At 53.3% G+C, this 22,829-nt stretch overlaps 1 long non-coding RNA gene across 1 annotated transcript; it reads left to right on the top strand.

The window, feature by feature from the left end:
* The first annotated feature begins 3,942 nt into the window (after positions 1-3,942).
* Positions 3,943-10,222, top strand: LOC142905624 (uncharacterized). Its single transcript, XR_012929650.1, has 3 exons — positions 3,943-4,015; positions 4,194-4,408; positions 9,948-10,222. It is a non-coding gene; the product is annotated as an uncharacterized LOC142905624 (long non-coding RNA).
* Positions 10,223-22,829: the final 12,607 nt, after the last annotated feature.

Raw genomic sequence — 22,829 nt, 5'->3', positions numbered from 1 at the left:
TCGGCTGGCCATTGATTTGTGGCTCGGGATGCAACTTTTTTTTTTCATGTCTTGGACTCTCGACTCTTCATTAATTAAAACACATCTATTAGATCATATTATGACCACGACTATAACCTCACGCGAGAGGGCATTTACGTTTTAGTGCTGGTGTCCCTCCCACCGCACCTCCGATGAGCACGGTTGGCTACGTACGGCGCGAAAGAAGTTCAGCAGAGTTTAACGCGTCGGCTTTCGCGGTCAAACACGTCGTACTCAGGCGGCAAATCTTGTGGCCTGGCTCTCCAACGCACTGGTGACGAACTGGCCACGTTCTGTTTACGTGACCACCCTTACTAGTTGGCTGTGTCGGGTGGTGGCGGGTTTAAACGACACATTTATATTTATTTACGCGATCTAACCCGAAAAGAAAAACAATCTCTATTTTGAGTTCAGCAGACATACGTACGAAAACTCAGAAGAGGTTTTACCCTCTCTGGCAACACAACACGTGTTAAGATGTTCAAATCAATTTCGAAGACGATGCATATATGATCAGAGCGTGTTTTTCTTTGTATGTTTACCACCAAGTACTGTGTGCGGTTAATGCAATCATGATTCATTTGCAAAGTGCTATCTTATTTGGTGTTTGAACATCTTAACACCTCCCTGTTTGATTGCCACGAAGGATCAAACCTATTCTCATCTTTCATACTTTGCCAAAAGAAATGTCCCACGGGGCGAACGCACATAGCGGTGAACGGCAGCTGTTGTTGTTGTTGTCTGTGTGTACCTGTCTGCCAGTCTACAAAGGCGGCCGGGCGTGGTGCTTGCACCCAAACTACCCGTGTGTGCCGTGCCGGCCTTCATAAGTGCTCGCTAACAGCACTTGCCCACAACAGTCTGTTACAGGCTATACGGGGGATCTTTGTCTTTGCTTGTCTACCTACGTATCTGTCCGCTTAGATCCCCCCCCACGGCCCCCCCCCCACGCCCCCCCCCCCCCCGCCGCCCCATATAGCGGCCCCCCGCTTTCACACCATTAAGCGTGCATCTGTGTGCAAACATTGCGAGCACAGAGTCATAACGCGCGTGGGGGGTCTTGGGTGCAGGGGCTGTGGGTAGGGGGGGGCAGATGGGGGGAGCGGAGGGGGTGAGAGAGGGGGGAGGGTTGGGGGGGGGCTCCATGCGGAGAGTGAGAGACAGCGAGAGGGAGGGAGAGGGAGAGGAGATGGCCCGGAATGGGAGAGCAGAGGCAGAGAGCGAGACAGTGGATGGGGGGGGGGGGGGGGGGTGGGGGATCATGGTGGTGATGGTGGGGGTGGACGTGATGTTGGTGGAGGATGTGGTGATGGTGGAGGTGGGAGTGGTGATGATGGTGGGAGTGATGGTGGTGGTGAGAGTGATGGTGATTGTCGGCGTGATGGTGATGGTGGGGTGGACGTGATGTTGGTGGAGGATGTGGTGATGGTGGAGGTGGGAGTGATGATGATGATGATGGTGGGAGTGATGGTGGTGGTGAGAGTAATGGTGATTGTGCGCGTGATGGTGATGGTGGGAATGATAGTGGCAGTGATGGTGAGAGTGATTGTGACAGCGATGATGGTGGCGGTGGAAGTGATGATGGTGCGAGTTATGGTGATGGTGGGAGTGATGGTGGTGGTGAAAGTAATCATGGGAGTGATGGTGATGATGGTGGGATAAGTAAGAGTCATGGTAAGAATAATGGTGAGAGTGATGGTGGTGGTGAGAATGATTGTGGGAATGATGGTGATGGTGGGAGAGATGCTCATGGTGGTGGGAGTGATGGTGATGGTGGGAGGGATGGCAATGGTGATAGTGAGAGTGAAATTTGATTGGAGTGATGTTGGTGGGAATGATGGTGATCGTGGGAGTGATGGTGGTGGTGGGAGTGATGGTGTTGATGGTGTGGGTGATGTTGATGATGATGGTAGTGATGGTGGTGGTGGGAGGGATGGTGATGGTGAGAGTGATGGTGGGAGTGATGGTGATGATGGTGGGAGTGATGGTGATGGTGTGTGGGGTTAGTAATGGTGATCGTGGGAGTGATGGTGATGATGGTGGTAGTGATGGTGGTGGTGGGAGGGATGGTGATGGTTAGACTGATTGTGGGAGTGATGGTGATGGTGGTGGGAGTGATGGTGATCGTGTGTGGGGTTAGTAATGGTGTTGGGAGTGATGGTGATCGTGGGAGTGATGGTGGTGGGAGTGATGGTGTTGATGGTGGGAGTGATGGTGATGGTGTGTGGGGTTAGTTATGGTGGTGGGAGTGATGGTGATGGTGGTGGGAGTGATGGTGATGGTGGTGGGAGTGATGGTGATGATGGTGGGAGTGATGGTGATGATGATGGGAGTGATGGTGATGGTGGTGGGAGTTATGGTGATGGTGGTGGGAGTGATGGTGATGATGGTGGGAGTGATGGTGATGATGATGGGAGTGATGGTGATGGTGGTGGGAGTGATGGTGGTGGTGGGAGGGATGGTAATGGTGAGACTGATTGTGGGAGTGATGGTGATGGTGGTGAGAGTGACGTCGATCATGGGAGTGATGGTGGTGGCAGTGATGGTGATGGTGAGAGTGATGGCGGGAGTGATGGTGATGATGGTGGGAGTGATGTTGATGATGTGATGGTAGTGATGGTGGTGGTGGGAGGGATGGTGATGGTGAGACTGATTGTGGGAGTGATGGTGATGATGGTGGGAGTGATGATGATGGTGTGTGGGGTTATTAATGGTGTTGGGCGTGATGGTGATGGTGAGAGTGATGGTGGGAGGGTTGGTGATGGTGAGACTGATTGGTGGGAGTGATGGTGATGACGGTGGGAGTGATGGTAATTGTGAAAGTCATGGTGATGGTAGTAGTGAGAGTGATCGTGAGAGTGATGGTGATTGTGATGGTGGTCGGAGTGATGGTGATTGTGAGAGTGATGGTGGTCGGAGTGATGGTGATTGTGAGAGTGATGGTGGTGGGAGTGATGGTGATCGTGAGAGTCATGGTGATGGTGGTAGTGAGAGTGATCGTGGGAGTGATGGTGGTGGGAGTGACGTTGATGATGGGAGTGATGGTGGTCGGAGTGATGGTGATGGTGAGAGTGATGGTGGAGATGTTGGGAGTAATAGCAGTGGTGCTGGGAATGATGGTAGTGATGAGAGTGATCGTGGCCGTGATAGTGAGGATGGTGAGAGTGATGGTGATTGTAACAGTGACAATCGGAGTGATGGTGATGATGGTGGCAGTGATAGTGATGATGGTGGGGTTGATGGTGGGGGTGATGGTGATGATGGTGAGAGTGACAGTGATGGTAAGAGTGACAGTGGGAGTGATGGTTGTGGGGGTGATGGTGATGGTCGGTGTGATGGTGATGATGGTGGGAGTAAGAAGTAAGAGTCATGGTAAGAGTAACGGTGGGAGTGATGATGGTGGGAGTGATGGTGATGGTGGGAGTGATGGCGAAGACGGTGATGGTGGGAGTGATGGTGATGGGAGTGATGTTGATGATGGTGGTAGTGATGGTGGTGACGATGATGGTAGTGATGGTGGTGACGATGGTGTTGGTTGGAGTGATGGTGATGATGGTGGGGGTGATGGTGGGGGTGATGGTGGTGGTGATAATGATAGTGTGAGTGATGGTGACGATAGTGATGGTGGGAGTAATGGTGATGATGGTGGGGGTGATGATGGTGGGGGTGATGGTGGTGTGCCGTGCGTGTGATATTTTGGTGGGGGGCTATTGTGCACGCATCGACCCCCCCTCCCATCCCCCCCCCCCCCCCTGCTACGTTCTTGCTCACAATATGAATTTAAAATTAATGAACGGGGTCCATCGCTCCCTGGGTCGCTGCCAGAGACTAATGGAAGCGGACTGGTTGGGGCTGTGGGGGGCTGTGGGGGGGCTGTGTGGGGGGGGGGGGGCTGTGGGGGGTATGGGGGGGGGCGGGTGCCCCGCGAGTGGCCCACTCTAGCAAAGAGCTCCACGTGTCGCCAGCCACTCGGCGGCTCCTGCTCCATCTCGAGGTGGGTTTCTTTATTAATATTTATACATCGTATGAATTCGCCGGGTTTCGGAGAGAAGCAGCGGGGGGGGGGGGGGGGGCCGTGGGGGGGGGCAGTCAGGGGGGGGTATTTTACAGTCAAGTGCGTGCATTTATTGCACAAAGTGAAGTCCACTTACTCCCCTGCTATGCCGAGACAGAGAGGAGGACGGGGGTGGTGGAGGATGTGGTGCACCATCATCAGCAACATCATCAGCAGCATCAGCAGCATCATCAGCGCCGTCATCAGCAGCAGTATTATGAAGCATCGTGAAGCATCGTCATCAGCAGCAGCTTCATGAAGCATCATCGTGAAGCATCAGCAGCATCAGCAGCATCAGCAGCATCAGCAGAGAGATGGACAGGTTGAGTGATGGTGAGTGAGGGATGAGGTTGAGTGATGGTGAGGGATGAGGTTGAGTGATGGTGAGTGAGGGTGAATGTGTCTCCTTATCTATTACTTACTCTCTTTCACACTCATTCACACACACATTCAAGATCATGAACACTCACGCTCACTCACACACTAACACTTATAATCACTTACATTCACTCACACTCGCTCACTCTCTTTCACACTCACTCACGTTCACTCACACTCACTTAAACTCTCGCAACACTCACTCACACTCACAACAAATACAAAGATCCCCGTATAACCTAAACAGTCTGTTGGGGCAAGTGTTGTTTGCGAGCACCTATGAAGGTCGGCACGAGACACGAGGGGGTGGGTGGCCAACACCATGCCCGGCCGCCTTTGTCTCTCCAGTGCGCGTGTTTACACACAACACCAACATTCCCAACTCGCATTTTAACCGGCGTGTGCCCTCTAATCCACGTGTTCCTCTCTCTGTCTCTCGGTGTAATCACCATCACCGTGGACTATCCACTGCTGGATGAAGATAAATTTGATGACGATGTCTCTGAACCTGTGTGTGTTCTCGAATCCACATGGTCATGTAGCCCACGTATCCAGCCACCGCGTGCCTTAAGCAGCTTCTGATCGCGGCCGGATAGAGGGGGCTGAATGGGCGAGGTCAGGACTAGAGACGAGATGATGAGTGGGTGGGTGAGTGGGTGGGTGGCTGAGTGAGTGGGTGGGTAGGTGAGTGTGTGGGTGAGTGGGTGGGTGAGTGGGTGGGTGGGTAGGTGGGTGAGTGAGTGAGTGGGTGTGTGAGTGAGTGAGTGGGTGGGTGAGTGAGTGAGTGGGTGGGTGGGTGAGTGGGTGGGTGGGTGAGTGGGTGGGTGGGTGGGTGAGTGGGTGGGTGGGTGAGTGGGTGGGTGGGTGGGTTAGTGGGTGGGTGGGTGAGTGGGTGGGTGGGTGGGTGAGTGGGTGGGTGGGTGGGTTAGTGGGTGGGTGGGTGGGTGAGTGGGTGGGTGGGTGGGTGAGTGGGTGGGTGAGGTGAGTGGGTGAGTGGGTGGGTGAGCGGGTGGGTGGTGAGCGGGTGGGTGGGTGAGCGGGTGGTGGGTGAGCGGGTGGGTGGGCGAGTTGGTGGGTGAGTGGGTGGGTGAATGGGTGGATGAATGGGTGGGTGGGTGGTACAGGAGGATGTGGAGCTGAGTGGACTTGCCAGAGACCGGTACCAGCAGTGTCAAGATCAGTCTCTGTGGGCAGTTGGAGGCAGTCGCCCTCCAGCAAGAACGGAGGGCAGAGGAGCGACGCTCACAACATCGAGCGGAGCGCCGGGTGGCTAAAACACAGAAAGTTAGCACAGTAGGGGGCACAGGTGGTGCATCGGCCACTCATCTCAGTCAGTCAACAAATTGCACCTGGGGCGTGTCCCGTGGACTCCTGCCAGCGGGCCTTCAACACTTCACATCATGGCATCAACGTGCACCTAGCCTGGCACAAGCGCCGTTGGTTCTTGCTGTTGTTCTCTTATCCACGTGCTACCCTCTCTCTGTTTCTGAGTGGAACTCCCAGCGTGCGTCTTTCTCCACGCTCCGATTGGCATGGGGTTGGCTATGGACGATGCGAAAAGAAGTTCAACATACATACTACACTATACACTACATGCTACACTACACCACTATTCCAAATTTATAACTAATTTCTTGAGAACTGCTTCTTGTGTTTAGTGTTGTTGTGCTTACCCAGCACCGCCGATGAGCACGGTTCGCTCGGCTTCGTTGCTAAAGAAGTTCAACATACATACGTACGAGCGCGCGAAACCTTCAGTCTAGACACGTGTGTAAGTTATCGATTAATTTGTTTATTAATTATTTGCGCATTTGAGAAGGTGGGAGAAAATTGAGCGGTGGGGGGGGGAGGGGGGTTTATTCTGATCTTAGTTCAAGGCAATTAAGCGCGATCCCAGAGTCCCCGAGAGAGAGAGCCGCTGATTGGTCGAGTGTTTGGCATCGTTAAGGTCATCCCCTGGGTGCAATTACCTCTCCCACCGCACCCCTCCCCCCTCTACCTCCCCCCCTACCCCCACCGCATCACCTCCCTCCTCCGCCCTCTCTCCCTGTCTCTCTCACCTCCATCTCTCTCACCTCACTCGGGTCGCGCTGGCAATGGAAACTCTCCTCCACCATAGCCGCGTTGTCAACGCGCTACGCAAAAAGTTCGCCGTTGAAGTTGAACTCCCCTCTCACCTCCTTCCAAGACTTACCCTCCACGCCTCTCCCATCACTCATCTCCAACCCATCCTCTCTCCCTCCCCCATCACCTCCCTCCCCCATCACCTCTCTCCCCCATCACCTCCCTCCCCATCACCTCCCTCCCCCATCACCTCCCTCCCCCATCACCTCCCTCCCCCATCACCTCCCTCCCCCATCACCTCCCTCCCCCATCACCTCCCTCCCCATCACCTCCCTCCCCATCACCTCCCTCCCCCTTCACCTCCCTCCCCCATCACCTCCCTCACTCATCACCTCCCTCCCCCATCACCTCCCTCCCCCATCACCTCCCTCCCCCATCACTTCCCTCCCCCATCACCTCCCTCCCCCATCATCTCCCTCCCCCATCACTGACCTCACCTCGCTCCTCACCCCCCTCCATCGCTCACCTTCCTCCCTACCCCACGCTACAGCAACGCGTCCGTGTGCACGATCCCGCGAGCGTGGGAGCACGGGATGTGATTTCCGTAGATCCAATTAAAATGCGTCCCTCTCCCCCTATCCCCCCTCCCCCTATCCCCCCTCCCCCTATCCCCCCTCCCCCTATCCCCCCTCCCCCTATCCCCCCTCCCCCTATCCCCCCTCCCCCTATCCCCCCTCCCCCTATCCCCCCTCCCCCTATCCCCCCTCCCCCTATCCCCCCTCCCCCTATCCCCCCCTCCCCCTATCCTCCCCTCCCCCTATCCCCCCCTCCCCCCTCCCCCCTCCCCCTATTCCCCCTCCCCCTATCCCCCCCTCCCCCCTCCCCCCTCCCCCTATTCCCCCTCCCCCTATCCCCCCCTCCCGCTATCCCCCCCTCCCGCTATCCCCCCCTCCCGCTATCCCCCCCCATCCCCTCCCTCCCCCTCTCTCCTCTCGCTCTCAACAGCAAGGAAAACAGATTTCTATTTTACGATCCTCGCGATTGCTCCCAGCGTGCAGCCCGATCAACATCGCAGCACCCAGAGGCCTCGCGCGACCCCCTTCCCAAACCCCCTCCCCCTCGACCCCGTGTACATAAACATCGTCAGCCGTGTTCTATCCACTGCTAGATCAATTACAAGGCCCCTTCGCCCGTCTCCCGCGTTGTATTAACCGGTTAATACCGCCGCGCGTGTTAACTGATTAATGCCGCCGCGTGGATAAACCGGTTAATACACGCGGCGGCATTAACCGGTTAATACACGCGGCGCATTCCTGCGTGACCATAGCCATGGGCAGCACACGAGCAGCTGCCACTGGGGGTGCCCCTTGGCCAGATCACACAACGGGAAAGATGTCTCCCGTGCCACGTGCACTCATGATCGAGTGAGTTGGGTGAATGAGTGGCTGAGTGAGTGAGCGAGTGAAGCATACGGCCGGTTGAGTGAGTGAGTGGGTGAGTTAGTGAGCGAGTGATGTGGTTTGCGGATGGGTGGGTGGGTTGGTTGGTTCGTGAGCGGATGAGTGACACCCTACACCGGTATGTGAAATATATCTTTCACTGTCTCCGCGACGGCAGCTGATGTTTTTGTTGATGTTAATTTTGTCTAAAACTCAACTCCAGAATGGAAGAATTCGAAATTTATAAATCACTCTCCACGTGGCCACGAAGCCCAAATATGGAACTGCGATCTGATTATCGCCCCTCCCCCTGCCGCCCCTCCCCCCGCCTTCCCCCCCCCGCCTTCCCCCTTCTTCCCCCCCCCCCCCCCCCGTTCTTCCCCCGCCCCTCCGCCAGCACCACACTGTGAACAAGAAATTGCCTTGCAGGCTCAGCTTAAATTAAATATAAATTAAATTAATGTGTGAGTGTGCGTGTGTGTGTATATAATCAAATAACATTGCGTTCATAAATAAGGTTCAAGGCTTCAGGGGTTGGGGGTGTAAATGTGCCCCTCCCACTCTCCTCGTCTCCCGATTCAATTAATCTCCGGATTTTTGTTAATCGATTTTTTTCCCCTTAAGTCGTGGTTAATGTAGCGGCCTCTAGTGGCTGAGAGTGGTCACGTGAGTCGCGTTTCGTGTGATCACATCAACACCCACTCGCTCACCTACGCGCTCACTCACTCACCAACTCACTCAGTCACTCAGCAACTCACCCACGTGATCGCTTACTCACACACCAATCGACTCGCTCATTCAAACACGCGCTCGCTCACCTACTCACTCACCCACCTGCTCAATCACTCACCAACTAACTCATGAAATTATCCACTCACTCACACATCCACTCGCTCACTCGCTCGCTCACCCACCCGCTCAATCACTCACCAATCATCTCACGCACTCACTCAATTACTCATTCACTCACTCACTCAACTGCGCGCTCACTCACTCACCAACTCGCTCACGTAATCACTCACTCACACAACGAACGACTCGCTCATTCAAATACGCCCTCACTCATCCACTCGCTTACTCATTGACTCACCAACTCACTCACGCACTCAAGCGCTCACCCACTAAATCACTCACACACTCATCCGATCAATCACTGACACACTCACGCACTCAATCACTCACCCACTTACCCACTCTATCACTCACCCACCTCACTTCTCTCTCTGCTTCTTCCCTCGGACTGCTCAACTTCTGAATTCCCTCATCCCATCACCATCATCATCGGCAACAAAGACAAAGATCCCCCGTGTAGCCTTAACGGACTGTAGGGGCAAGTGCTGTTATCGAGCACTTATGAAAGCCGGTAACGGCACACGAGGGGGTGGGTGGCCAGCACCACGCCCGGTCGCCTTTGTCTCCCCAGTGGCGATGTTTACACACCGTACCAGGTGCTCATTTGAGGTTGAGTCGATCTTGGGGAGGCCCAGGACCGGTTTAGATAATCGCCACCGGTGTTGGCCGTGAGCGGGAATCGAACTCAGGTGGCACGGGTTCGTAGCGCAGCGTAGCGCTAACCGCTACACCGCCGCTCCCCACCCGTTTCACGCACACAAAGGCAAATGTTGCGGCTTTGCTCTTCAACACACGACCGGTGGTGCTGTACCAGTAACGAATTGGCACGTTCTCTTGACGTGACACACCTTGTTAATTGGCTGTGTCGGGTGGTGGCGGGTTTAACGACACAGCGTTTATATATTTACGCGATCTAACCCCCACCCCCCCCCCCCCAAAAATATATATAAAAACCCTGTGTGATGTATATGTGGGGTCTGCATCTTCTCTATCGCTCTCCGTAGCCGCGTGGATTAATCTCCGGCTCCTGCGTCGTCGTCGTCGTCGTTGTTGTTGATTGTTGTTGATTGTTGTTGATTGTTGTTGATTGTTTGTTTTTACCCCCCCCCCCCCCCCTCCTCTCCTCCCTCCGCATTTAGAATCAACGTCACCCACGCGTTCGGAGTGGCGTGGCCGCTGCTTTCGATGCTTACGCTTCGATCTCGTCGAGCAAACATTCGCGACGGGCAAGGGGAGGAGGAGGTCGCTGCTGAACAACAAACAAACACAAATAATAGATAAAAAAATTTCAGCAGATGCCTTAACCGGTCATAAACCATAATTCAGTTTGAGTTGCTCTCCTCGATCTCAAATTGTATTTATGTATTCCTTCACCACTCCACCATCTCTTAAACGCCACCACCCTCGCCTCTCATCTCGTAAATTTGCAGACTCCGAATTTTTTGTCTGTGTGTCTGTGTTTGTGTCAACCCCCCGAGCGGTGGTTGCAGCGGTTAGCGCTGCGCTGCGCTACGAACCTGGCGACCCGGGTTCGATTCCCGCTCACGGCCAACACCAGTGACGATTATCTGAACCGGTCCTGGGCCTCTCCTAGGTCGACTCGGCCTCAAATGAGTACCCGGTGGGATGTGTAAACATCGCCACTAGGGAGACAAAGGCGGCCGGGCGTGGTGTTGGCCACCCACCCTCTCGTGTGCCGTGCCGGCCTTCATAGGTGCTCGCTAACAGCCCTTGCCCCGACAGTCTGTGAAGGCTATACGGGGGAGCTTTATCTTTGTCCCCCCCCCCCACCCCCACGACGCGCGAGTACACCGAGGAGAGTTATTAAACATCCTCCACGACGCCAGGAATCCAGGAACCCATGTGTTCCAGCAAAGATCATCAAGGACAGAGAGCGGGGAAAAGAGGGAGCGAGAGAGAGAGAGAGACGCTCTCGCTCCCGTGCAGTAATTACACTCACACAGACACTCACACAGAAACACCACATAGCAACCCCGCAGCATCCCAAAGCACCCCACCCGACACACCAACACCAACGCAGCCTTTTCCTACAAATGACTCAATTAATTTCATCCCTACCCCATAGCCACCAACCCCCGGCCTTACCCCATCACCACCGCCACCACCAACCACCCCCCCTCCCCCCCACGGTGTCGGCTCCACCAAATATCAAACATTGGCCCAGTAGCAAAACAGCGGCTCGAGAGACGCTCTCGGGAAAAATATGAAGATGGATAGACACAGACAGATAGACACAGACAGACAGACACAGACAGATAGACACAGATAGACACAGACAGACAGACACAGATAGACACAGACACAGACAGATAGACACAGACAGAGAGACACAGACAGATAGACACAGATAGACACAGACAGACACAGATAGACACAGAGAGACACAGACAGATAGACACAGACAGACACAGATAGACACAGACAGACACAGACAGATAGACACAGAAAGACACGAAAGACACAGACAGATAGACATAGACAGAGAGACACAGACAGAGAGACACAGACAGATAGACACAGATACACAGAGACAGAGAGACACAGACAGATACAGACAGAGAGACACAGACAGATAGACCAGATAGACACAGACAGATAGACACAAACAGATAGACACAGACAGAGAAACACAGACATAAAGACACAGACAGGTAGACACAGACAGAAATACAGAGACAGATTGACACAGACAGACACAGATAGACACCGAGAGACACAGACAGATAAACACAGACAGATAGACACAGACAGATAGACACAGATAGACACAGACAGATAGACACAGACAGACACAAATAGATACAGACAGATAGACACAGACAGATAGACATAGACAGAGAGACACAGACAGACACAGACAGATAAACACAGGCAGATAGACACAAAGACAGATAGACACAGACAGATAGACACAGACAGATAGACACAGACAGACACAGACAGATAGACACAGGCAGATAGACACACAGACAGATAGACACAGACAGATAGACACAGACAAACAGACACAGATAGACACAGACAGATAGACACAGAGAGATAGACACAGACAGACACAGATAGACACAGACAGATAGACACAGACAGATAGACACAGATAGACAAAGACAGATAGACACGGACAGATAGGGACAGACAGATAGACACAGACAGACACAGATAGACACAGACAGACACATACAGACACCAATAGACACAGCCAGATAGACACACACAGATAGACACAGACAGATAGACACAGACAGATAGACACAGACAGATATACACAGATAGACACAGACAGATATACACAGATAGACACAGACAGACACAGATAGACACAGACAGATAGACACAGCCAGATAGACACAGACAGATAGACACAGACAGACACAGAAAGATAAACACAGACAGATAGACACAGACAGATAGACACAGATAGACACGGACAGATAGACACAGACAGACACAGATAGACACAGACAGATAGACACAGGCAGATAGAAACAGATAGACACAGACAGATAGATACAGACAGACACAGACAGATAGACACAGACAGATAGACACAGACAGATAGACTCAGACAGATAGTCACAGACTGACACAGATAGACACAGACAGATAGACAAAGACAGATAGACACAGATACACACGCACACACATATATAGAGACGTGTGCATGTAAAAACAAAGATCTCCCGTATAGCCTTAACAGACTGTTAGGGCACATACAGACACCGATAGACACAGCCAGATCGACACAGACAGATAGACACAGACAGACACAGACAGCTAAACACAGACAGATAGACACACACAGATAGACACAGACAAATAGACATAGTCAGACAGACACAGATAGACACAGACAGATAGACACAAACAGATAGACACAGATAGACAGACAAATAGACACAGACAGACAGACACAGATAGACACAGACAGATAGACACAGACAGATAAACACAGACAGATAGACACACACAGATAGGCACAGACAGATAGACACAGTCAGACAGACACAGATAGACACAGACAGATAGACACAGACAGACACACACAGACAGATAGACACAGACAGACACAGATAGACACAGACAGATAGACACAGACAGACACAGATAGACACAGACAGATAGACACAGACAGATAGACACAGACAGATAGACACAGACAGACACAGATAGACACAGACAGATAGACAAGACAGATAGAAACAGACAGATAGACACAGACAGATAGACACAGACAGACACAGACAGACACAGATAGACACAGACAGATAGACAAAGACAGATAGACACAGATAGACACGCACACATATTTATACATAGAGACGTGTGCATGTGAAAACAAAGATCCCCCGTATAGCCTTTACAGACTGTTGGGGCAAGTTGTCTCCCCGGCAGTTCTGATGTTGTACGCACACCGAAGCAGGTTCTCATTTGAGGCTGAGTCGACCTAGGGAAGGGTCCCCCCCCCCTCCCCCGCGTGGCCGGTTCCAATCTTCGCCGCGAGAATCGAACTCGACTCTCCGGGATCTTTCTCATAACGCGGCGCGCTCGCTAACCACTGCGCCACCGCTCATGATACCCCCCAACCCCACCCACCACCCCCCTACCCAGCCCACTTACCCCCCCCCCACCACCGCTCACCCCGACCTCCCCCGTACACCTCCCACCTCCAGATACCCCGGGACCTGCGGCAGATGTCTCGTCAGACGCGGGGATTAGTGGGGGGGGGTTATGATGGGGGGGGGGGGGTCATTAGGCGTCGACTCGTGATCATCATCAGCAGCAGCAGCTTCATAAGCAGCCTGAGCAGCAGCATCAGCATCACGATCAGCGGCAGCATCATCAGCAGCAGCAGCAGCATCATCAGCAGCTTTAGCAGCAGCAGCAGCAGCATCATCAACAGCAGCAGCTTCATCACGATCAGCGGGAGCATCAGCAGCAGCAGCTCCATCAGCAGCGGCAGCAGCAGCTTCATCAGCAGCAGCACCATCATGATCATCAGCAGCAGCAGCTTCATCAGCACCTTTAGCAGCAGCAGCATCATCAGCAGCAGCTTCATCAGCAGTGGCAGCAGCAGCTTCGTCAGCAGCGGCAGCAGAATTATCATCATCAGCATCATCATGATGAGCGGCAACAGCACGATCAGCAGCTCCATCAGCAAAAGCAGCATCTGGAGCAGTAGCAGCATCAGCAGCAGAATCATCATCATTAGCAGCATCATTATTATTAGCACCATCATCATTATTAGCAGCAGCAGAATCTGCAGCAGCAGCATCAGCAGTAAAGAGATGGAAAGAAGAAAGGAGGAGGTGGAGGAGAAAGACCAGGGCACGCGAAACGCGGCCACCACCACCACCTCTTCCTCCACCTCCTCTTCCACGTTCTCCTCCACCTCCTCCACCTACTTCTCCACCACCACCCCATCCTCCACCTCCTCCTCTATCACCACCTCCACTACCTCCTCCTCCTCCTCTTCCACGTTCTCCTCCACCGCATCCTCCACCACCTTCTTCTTCTCTACCACCTCATCCTCCACCTCTTGCTCCACCACCTCCACCTCCGCTCCACCACCACCACCTCATCCTCCACGTCCTTCACCACCACCACCTCCTCCACCTCATCTTCCTCCTCCACCTCTTGCTCCACCACCACCACCACCACCTCCACCTCCGCTCCACCACCTCCTTCTCCACCACCACCACCTCATCCTCGACCTCCTTCACCACCACCACCTCATCCTCTACGTCCTTCTCCACCACCACCTTCTCCACCTCATCCTCCTCCTCCACCTCCTTCACCACCACCACCACCACCTCCTTCACCACCACCACCACCACCACCACCACCACCACCACCACCACCACCTCCTCCTCCTCCACCACCACCACCTCTTTCTCCACCACCACCACCTCCTTCTCCACCACCACCTCTATCTCCTCCACCTCCTCCACCACCTCCTCCTCATCCTCCTCTGTCCACCTCGCGCCCTTCCCTCACCTCCGCGTCAACTCACGGAGGCGGCGTGGCCACCGCTGCCCGGCCTCGTCTCTTAATCCCATTAGGGGCGACGCGACAGAGTCCCCGGACATTGAGAGGGTGACCCAGGGGTCACGGGGTGGGGGGCTGGTGACGGGGGGGGGGTGGTGACGGAGGGGGGGGGGCGGAGTCGGTAGGGGGGGGGGGAGCGGTGGCAGCGCGGTTGTGCTCGAGGCACAAAACAATGTGACTGTGTCTGTGTGTGTGAGAGAGAGTGAGAGAGTGTTTACGCATTGTGCGTCTGTGTGTTTGTTTAGACGCGGTCCGTGTGTGTGTGTTTTCTCCATTGTGCGCGTGTGAATGTGGCTTTGTGCCCCCGATGGGGGGCGCGTATCGGCGGCCGCCTTCGGCTCCTACGAACCTCTGCCACCCGAGTTCGATTCCCGCTCACGCCCAAAGCCAGCAAGCAGACTGTAATCGGAACCTGGTCACGGTTCCTCCCCTAGGTCGACTCAGCCTCAAGAATGAGTGACTGCTGCCTTGTGTAAACATCAGCCACTGGGGAGAGAAAGGCGGTCGGGCGTGGTGCTGGCCACCCACCCCCTTCGCCCCACCCTGTGTACCGTGCCGGCCTTCGTAGCTGCTACTCACTAAGTGCACTTGCCCCTACAGTCTGCTAGGGCTGTACGGGGAGTGAGTGTGCGTCAGACTGATGGTGACCCGGTGTACGTCGGGGGAGCATCGAGGGAAAGGCGTGGGGGGGGGGGGGGGTGGAGGGTGCCCTTCCATCTAGCAGTGGATCGAGCAGTACCTCGTGCTCATCACGGTCACTACAGTGGGGTTCGCATAGCCAAAGCGCCTTCCCTTCGGCGGGAGGCAGTCAGTGGACGAGCAAGGTCCATTGCCCGAAACGTCGACTGTTTTTTTTTTTTATATACATAATTACAGTTCCTTTGAAGTTCACAGTGTTGTTGTTGAGGGACGTTGTGAGGAGGTGATGTTGTTGATGTTTGTTTGTGTGCGAACTTCCGACGCAGCAGTAGCGTCGCGAAATTTTGTGTTCATGTACGGGTGTAGTGTTGGGGTAGTGTTGGTGTGTGCAGTGTAGTGTTCATGTACGGGTGTAGTGTTGGTGTAGTGTTCATGTACGGGTGTAGTGTAGTGTTCATGTACGGGTGTAGTGTTGGTGTAGTGTTCATGTACGGGTGTAGTGTAGTGTTCATGTACGGGTGTAGTGTTGGTGTAGTGTTGGTGTGTGCAGTGTAGTGTTCATGTACGGGTGTAGTGTTGGTGTAGTGTTGGTGTGTGCAGTGTAGTGTTCATGTACGGGTGTAGTGTTGGTGTAGTGTTGGTGTGTGCAGTGTAGTGTTCATGTACGGGTGTAGTGTTGGTGTAGTGTTGGTGTGTGCAGTGTAGTGTTCATGTACGGGTGTAGTGTTGGTGTAGTGTTGGTGTGTGCAGTGTAGTGTTCATGTACGGGTGTAGTGTTGGTGTAGTGTTGGTGTGTGCAGTGTAGTGTTCATGTACGGGTGTAGTGTTGGTGTGTGCAGTGTAGTGTGTAGCGTTTGGGTGTGTTGTATTACTGTAGTATCAGTGTAATGTCTAGTATTGGGTGTGTAGCATGAGTGTAATATTAGTGTAGTGTGTTGTGATGCTGTAGTGTTGGTGTGTGTAGTGTAGTGTTGGTGCGGGGTGTGTGGTGTTGGTGTAGTGTGTAGTGTTGGTGTAGTGTGTAGTGTTGGTGTAGTGTGTAGTGTGCGGTGTAGTGTGTAGTGTTGGTGTTGGTGTCGTGTGTGGTGTAGTGTATAGTGTTGGTGTAGTGTGTAGTGTTGCTGTAGTGTTGGTGTAGTGTGTAGTGTTGGTGTAGTGTGTAGTGTGTGGTGTTGGTGTGGTATTGGTGTGGGGTGTAGTGTTGCTGTAGTGTTGGTGTAGTGTGTAGTGTTGCTGTAGTGTTGGTGTAGTGTGTAGTGTTGGTGTAGTATTAGTGTAGTGTGTGGTGTTGGTGTGGTGTTGGTGTGGTGTTGGTGTGGGTGTAGTGTTGGTGTAGTGTGTAGTGTTGCTGTAGTGTTGGTGTAGTGTGTAGTGTTGGTGTGGTGTGTACTGTCTGGTGTTGGAGTGGTGTTGGTGTGGGGTGTGTCGCGTACACAGGCATCACGGTCTGTGCCCATCAAGCAACTACGGTGCCACTGCAGACCGGCACCACGCTTCGTCAGCTGCTGTCCACGCGCCAACCTACAGAAGATGGCGATGATCGTGATGGTGATGATGATCGTGATGATGATCGTGATGATGATCATGATGATGATGATGATCATGATGATGATCGTGATGATAATGGTGATGTTGATGATCGTGATGGTGATCGTGATGTTGATCGTGATGATGATGATCGTGATGTTGATCGTGATGTTGATGATGATCGTGATAATGGTCGTGATGATGATGATGATCGTGATGATGGTGATCGTGGTGATGATGACCGTGATGATGATGATTGCCCATGATGATGTTAATGATGGTCGTGATGAAGATGACCGATGATTATCGTGGTGGTGATGATGATGACGACGACGATAATAATAATAATCGTGATCGTGATAATGATCGTGATGATGATGATGACTGTGATGATGAGCATGGTGATGATAATGATCCTGATCATGATGATCATGAGGGTGTCATCTCGGTCCATTGACGACGAGGAGAGGAGTTGGGGTAACAGCGAGCAGAGGAGGGGGTGCGAACCACGAGGAGGAGTAGGAGGAGGAGTAGGAACGTGAAAGCTCGTGGCGCCAAAGCAACTCGAACACGCAATCTCATCAGCATTCAGTACTGGCTACGACCCCGTCAAGAGAGAAACTTCAGAAAAGAATTCTCCCCGCCCCCCTGCCTGCCTCCACCTCGCCCCCACCCACCCCTTGCTCCTGGAGGAGGCTGGCAGGCCGCTTTTATGATTTTAGTTTTTTTTATATATATATGGGGGCCTACAAAACTTCTCTCTGGAACTCTTTGATATGTTTTTTTTTCTCTCTCTCTCTCTCCGCTCTCTCCTCTCTCTCTCTCTGACCACCTTTTGTGTGGACAACAGAGGGAGAGAGACGCAGCGAGACTTCGGTGCATGATGGCCGGCCACCGTTTACGTCGTCGAGAGGATCTGGGGGTGGGGGTGGTGGTGCAGGGGGGGGGGGGGTGCACGGGGGGGGGGGGGGGATGCAGGGGAGGGAGTGCATGGTGCTAGTATGAGGTGGTGTGTGTGTGGTGTGGCTAGAGAGCGGTGAATAATCCAGCAGCTTCCATCGCCACCTACCGGCAGACTCGGGCCCCCACTCGCTGAGCGGCCACTGGTCGGGTCACGCAGGGACAGCTGCCACTGGGGGTGGCCCCTCCCCCCGCCCCCCGCTACACGCCCCCAAACACGTGGTGGCGTGACGTCACAGAGGTTGTCATTGTCCCCCGCAGGCAACGTCGACTGCGAGTGGCCGTTGATGATTGAAGAGTTCCCTTGGCATTCAATGCAGCCCGGGTCACTATAACCCCGCAGCTACACCGGCGAGGTGAAGTATGGTCAAAGTAACCCCGTACCCCCATCCCCCCCCAATGAACGACGCAGCGTAGGGCGAGGAAGGCGTGATGGCCTGAACTTGGTCTATCTACTGCTGGACGAATATGAAGGCCTCCGCACGCCGTGCCGAGTTCGTTTGCTGTTGTTTTGACCATACTTCACCACGCTGGTCAGTGCGAGTCGTCGATGGATCTCGCCACTGATGTCGGGGAATCTGACCCAGGTGATGTCACCTCTGCACCACCCCCTCCCCTCCCGCCACACGAACAAATACAAAGATCCACCGTGTTGCCCACATGGGATGTTGGGGCAAGTGCTCTTAGCGAGCACCTATCGTGGCCGCCTTTGTCTCCCCGATGCCGGTGTTTACACTCTGCACCAGGTACTCGTTTGAGGCCGAGCCGACTCAGGGGAGGCCCATGGCAGGTTCGGTAATTCGCCACTGATGTCTGTCGCGAACGGGAATCGAACTCGGGCGGGCGCGTGTCTGTGCCTGTGTGTGTGGGGGGGGGGGGGGGGGGGAGCGGTGGCGCAGTGGTTAGCGCGCCGCGCTACGAGCCGTCGATCAGGACCAGTAGCGGTGACGTCGAATGCACGGCCGTCTTTGTCTCTCCAGTGGCGACAGGGGGGACAACCACCGTACCAGGTACAGTAGACCGTTTAAGGCTGAGTCGACCTACGGAAGGCCCAGGGATCGGTTCAGATGATCGTCACCGGTGTTGGCCGTGAGCGGGAATCGAACTCGGGGGGGCCGGGTTAGAAGCGCAGAGCGCCTGCCGGAAATTGTTGCAACAAACCGTGACCCTGGACAGGTTTCATTCTTCGGGGGTCTCATCAGCAGTGGTGCATCTTACTGCAACAAATCCTGCTGCTACTGCTACTCTTGATGCTCCAACTACTGCTAATCCTGCCACTACTGTTACTGCTACTACTGCTGCTGCTGCTACTACTGCTACCACTGCTGCTACTCCTGCTGCTCCGACTGCTGCTATTGCTGCTGCTGCTGCTACTATTGCTGCTGCTGCTGCTACTACTGCTGCTACTACTGCTGCTCCGACTGCTGCTATTGCTGCTACTACTGCTGCTGCTGCTACTACTGCTGCTACTACTGCTACCACTGCTGCCGCTACTCCTGCTGCTCCGACTGCTGCTACTGCTGCTGCTGTGACTGCCGCTGGAAGATGAAATTGGCCCGGAAAGCTAAGAGGCAGATGCACCACTCCTCATCCACCTCCTCAACCACCTCCTCACCCCCCCTCCTCCCCCATCCTCATCCACCACCCTAGCTGCCACTGCTATTCATTATCGTAACATAAAATAAAATGTTTCGCTCCGGATGACGCTGCAAAGTGTTATCTGTACATTGATTTAGCGTGCTGATCTTAAAGGTGCATTGAAAAATGTGATACTCCGACTGATGCTCCTGTTGTTGTGGAGTGACTCATGCAGCCAGCTGTGGCTCTAGGGTTTGGTGTTACATGTTATTTATGTAGTTTATTGTAAAACATTCGGTCACAGTCCCTATGATCACTGTTACATTGCAATTATGGCTTTATTTTTCGGTGATTTCGAAAACGTTTTTTGGTTTGGACATGTTTGTTTTGTTGTAGTACGGAGTAAGACTGATGGCCTTAATTTAAGTTTTCTTGTGGTGGTTGTTGTTGTTTTGACTTGCATCCCACTGGGATTTTTGCACACAGCGTTGGTGTACGGTGCTTTTTTCAGGAATATTTTTGCTGTTTTTTTCATGGATTTTCTGTTTGCACAGTCACATAGTCACTTTAAGATGTTTTTCTCGTTCGTGTTTTTGTGTTTTTGTTTGTTGTGGTTGCACCCGATTCAAGAGCCGAATGGCTCACAGGGCAATACCAAAATAAATAAACTGAAACTCCTCGTCCACCTCTCCATGCCTCTCAGAGTAGGCGGCGGTATTAATTAATTATTTTCCAAATGCCCCCCACAGCCCGCTAGCCCCTCCCCCCCCCCTCCATTTCCCAACCCCAAAGTTCGATTCCAAACGAACGGAGGATGAGGAGGAGGAGGCGCCGGGCAGTAACAACATCATCATCATCATGATGTTGTTGTATTAATACTTCTATACAAGAGCCTCCCCCCACCACCATACCCCCCTAACACTCCCACCCCCATCCCCACACCCCCACACCCCACCCCACCCCCACCATGCGTTTTCTTTAACCGCATTGTGGGGGAGATGAAAGGAGAGACAGACAGCCTCAAAAGCGCAGCACGCCTCGGCTCCAGCAGCGCGCCGGGCGCTGGCGAGGTGGTGGTGGTGGTGGAGGAGGTGGTGGTGGTGGTGGTAGTGGTAGTGGTGGTAGTGGAGGAGGTGGTGGTGGTGGTAGTGGAGGAGGTGGTGGTGGTGGTAGTGGAGGAGGTGGTGGTGGTGGTAGTGGCGGTGGTGGTAGTGGTGGTGGTAGTGGAGGTGGTGGTAGTGGTAGTGGTGGTGGAGGAGGTGGTGGTGGTGGTGGTAGTGGTAGTGGTGGTAGTGGAGGAGGTGGTGGTGGTGGTAGTGGAGGAGGTGGTGGTGGTGGTAGTGGCGGTGGTGGTAGTGGTGGTGGTAGTGGAGGTGGTGGTAGTGGTGGTGGTGGTGGTAGTGGCGGTGGTGGTAGTGGTGGTGGTGGTAGTGGAGGAGGTGGTGGTGGTAGTGGAGGAGGTGGTGGTAGTGGAAGAGGTGGTGGTGGTGGTTGGTAGTGGTGGTGGTAGTGGAGGAGGTGGTGGAGGAGGTGGTGGTGGTGGTGGTGGTGGTAGTGGAGGAGGTGGTGGAGGAGTGGTGGTGGTGGTGGTGGTCGGTGGTGGTAGTGGTGGTGGTAGTGGAGGAGGTGGTGGTAGTGGTGGTAGTGGAGGAGGTGGTGGTGGTAGTGGAGGAGGTGGTGGTGGTAGTGGAGGAGGTGGTAGTGGAAGAGGTGGTGTTACTGTGTGTGGTGGTGGCAGTGGCGGTGGTGGTGGAGGAGGTGGTGGAGGAGGTGGTGGTGGTGGTAGTGGTGGTGGTAGTGGTGGTGGTAGTGGTGGTGGTGTTGATGGAGGTGGTGAGGGAGGTGGTGGGTGGGTGGTGGAGTGGGTGGTGGTAGTGGTGGTGGGAGTGGTGGTGGGAGTGGTGGTGGTAGTGGAAGTGGTGGCAAGAACGAGCGAGGAGGATCAGAGAGGGGGGAAGCAGAGAGGATGAGAGCTGGAGAGTTGTGTTATGGTTCGAGGCAAGATAGGATTGGTGATATTTACATTGCAGGCGGGGGGGGGGGGGGGTAGAGAGGGGGGGGGGGTAGAGAGGGGGGTAGAAAGGGAGGACTGGGTGGGGGGGAGTGTGGGTTAGAGGCAAAATGATATTTGTGGTATTTACATAATTATATAAGCCAGCCATCAAAAGCCTTCGGATCTACAAAGCCTTCCCTCCTACCAGCTATGTCCTTCTTGCGTGCTCACTCACACGGCCCCCCCACTACACCCCCCTCACACACTAACCCCTTCCCCATTCGCAACCCAACCACTCCCCTTTCGTGGGCGTGGCGTTACTGAGTGGGCGTGACTTGTTCTTTTTGAGGCTCCGCCCCCACTCCCTAACTCCCCTTCAACGCGATGCCACGTGCGCGTCTGGATTTGTCTCTAGGAGCAATATAATCATCAGCAATATCATCATCAGCAATATCATCATCAGCAATATCATCATCAGCAATATCATCATCAGCAATATCATCAGCAATATCATCATCAGCAATATCATCAGTAATATCATCATCAGCAATATCATCAGTAATATCATCAGCAATATCATCATCAGCAATATCATCAGTAATATCATCATCAGCAATAGCATCAGCAGCAATATCATCAGCAATATCATCATCAGCAATATCGTCATCAGTAATATCATCAGCAATATCATCATCAGTAATATCATCATCAGCAATATCATCAGTAATATCATCAGAAATAGCATCAGTAGCAATATCATCATCAGCAATATCATCATCAGTAAGATCATCATCAGCAATAGCATCAGCAGCAATATCATCAGCAATAGCATCATCAGCAATAGCACCAGCAGCAATATCATCAGCAATAGCATCAGCAGCAATAGCATCATCAGGAATATCATCAGCAATATCATCATCAGCGATATCATCATCAGCAATATCATCAGCAGCAATAGCATCATCAGCAATAGCATCAGCAGCAATAGCATCATCAGCAATAGCATCAGCAGCAATATCATCATCAGTAATATCATCAGCAATATCATAAGTAATGTCATCATCAGCGATATCATCATCAGCAATATCATCATCAGAGATATCAGCAATAGCATCAAAAGGAATTTCATCATCAGCAATATCATCATCAGCAATATCATCAGCAGCAATATCATCATCAGAAATATCATCAGTAATGTCATCATCAGCATCAATACCATCATCACTAATATCATTCACCAGAAATATCATCATCAGCA

The sequence above is a fragment of the Petromyzon marinus genome, chromosome 55 (genome assembly GCF_048934315.1).
Source record: "Petromyzon marinus isolate PM22_M1 ecotype Great Lakes invasive population chromosome 55, UKy_Petmar_22M1.pri1.0, whole genome shotgun sequence".
NCBI lineage: Eukaryota > Metazoa > Chordata > Hyperoartia > Petromyzontiformes > Petromyzontidae > Petromyzon > Petromyzon marinus.
Note: the sequence above shows the minus strand (reverse complement) of the source record. Positions and strands in the feature narration are given on the sequence as shown.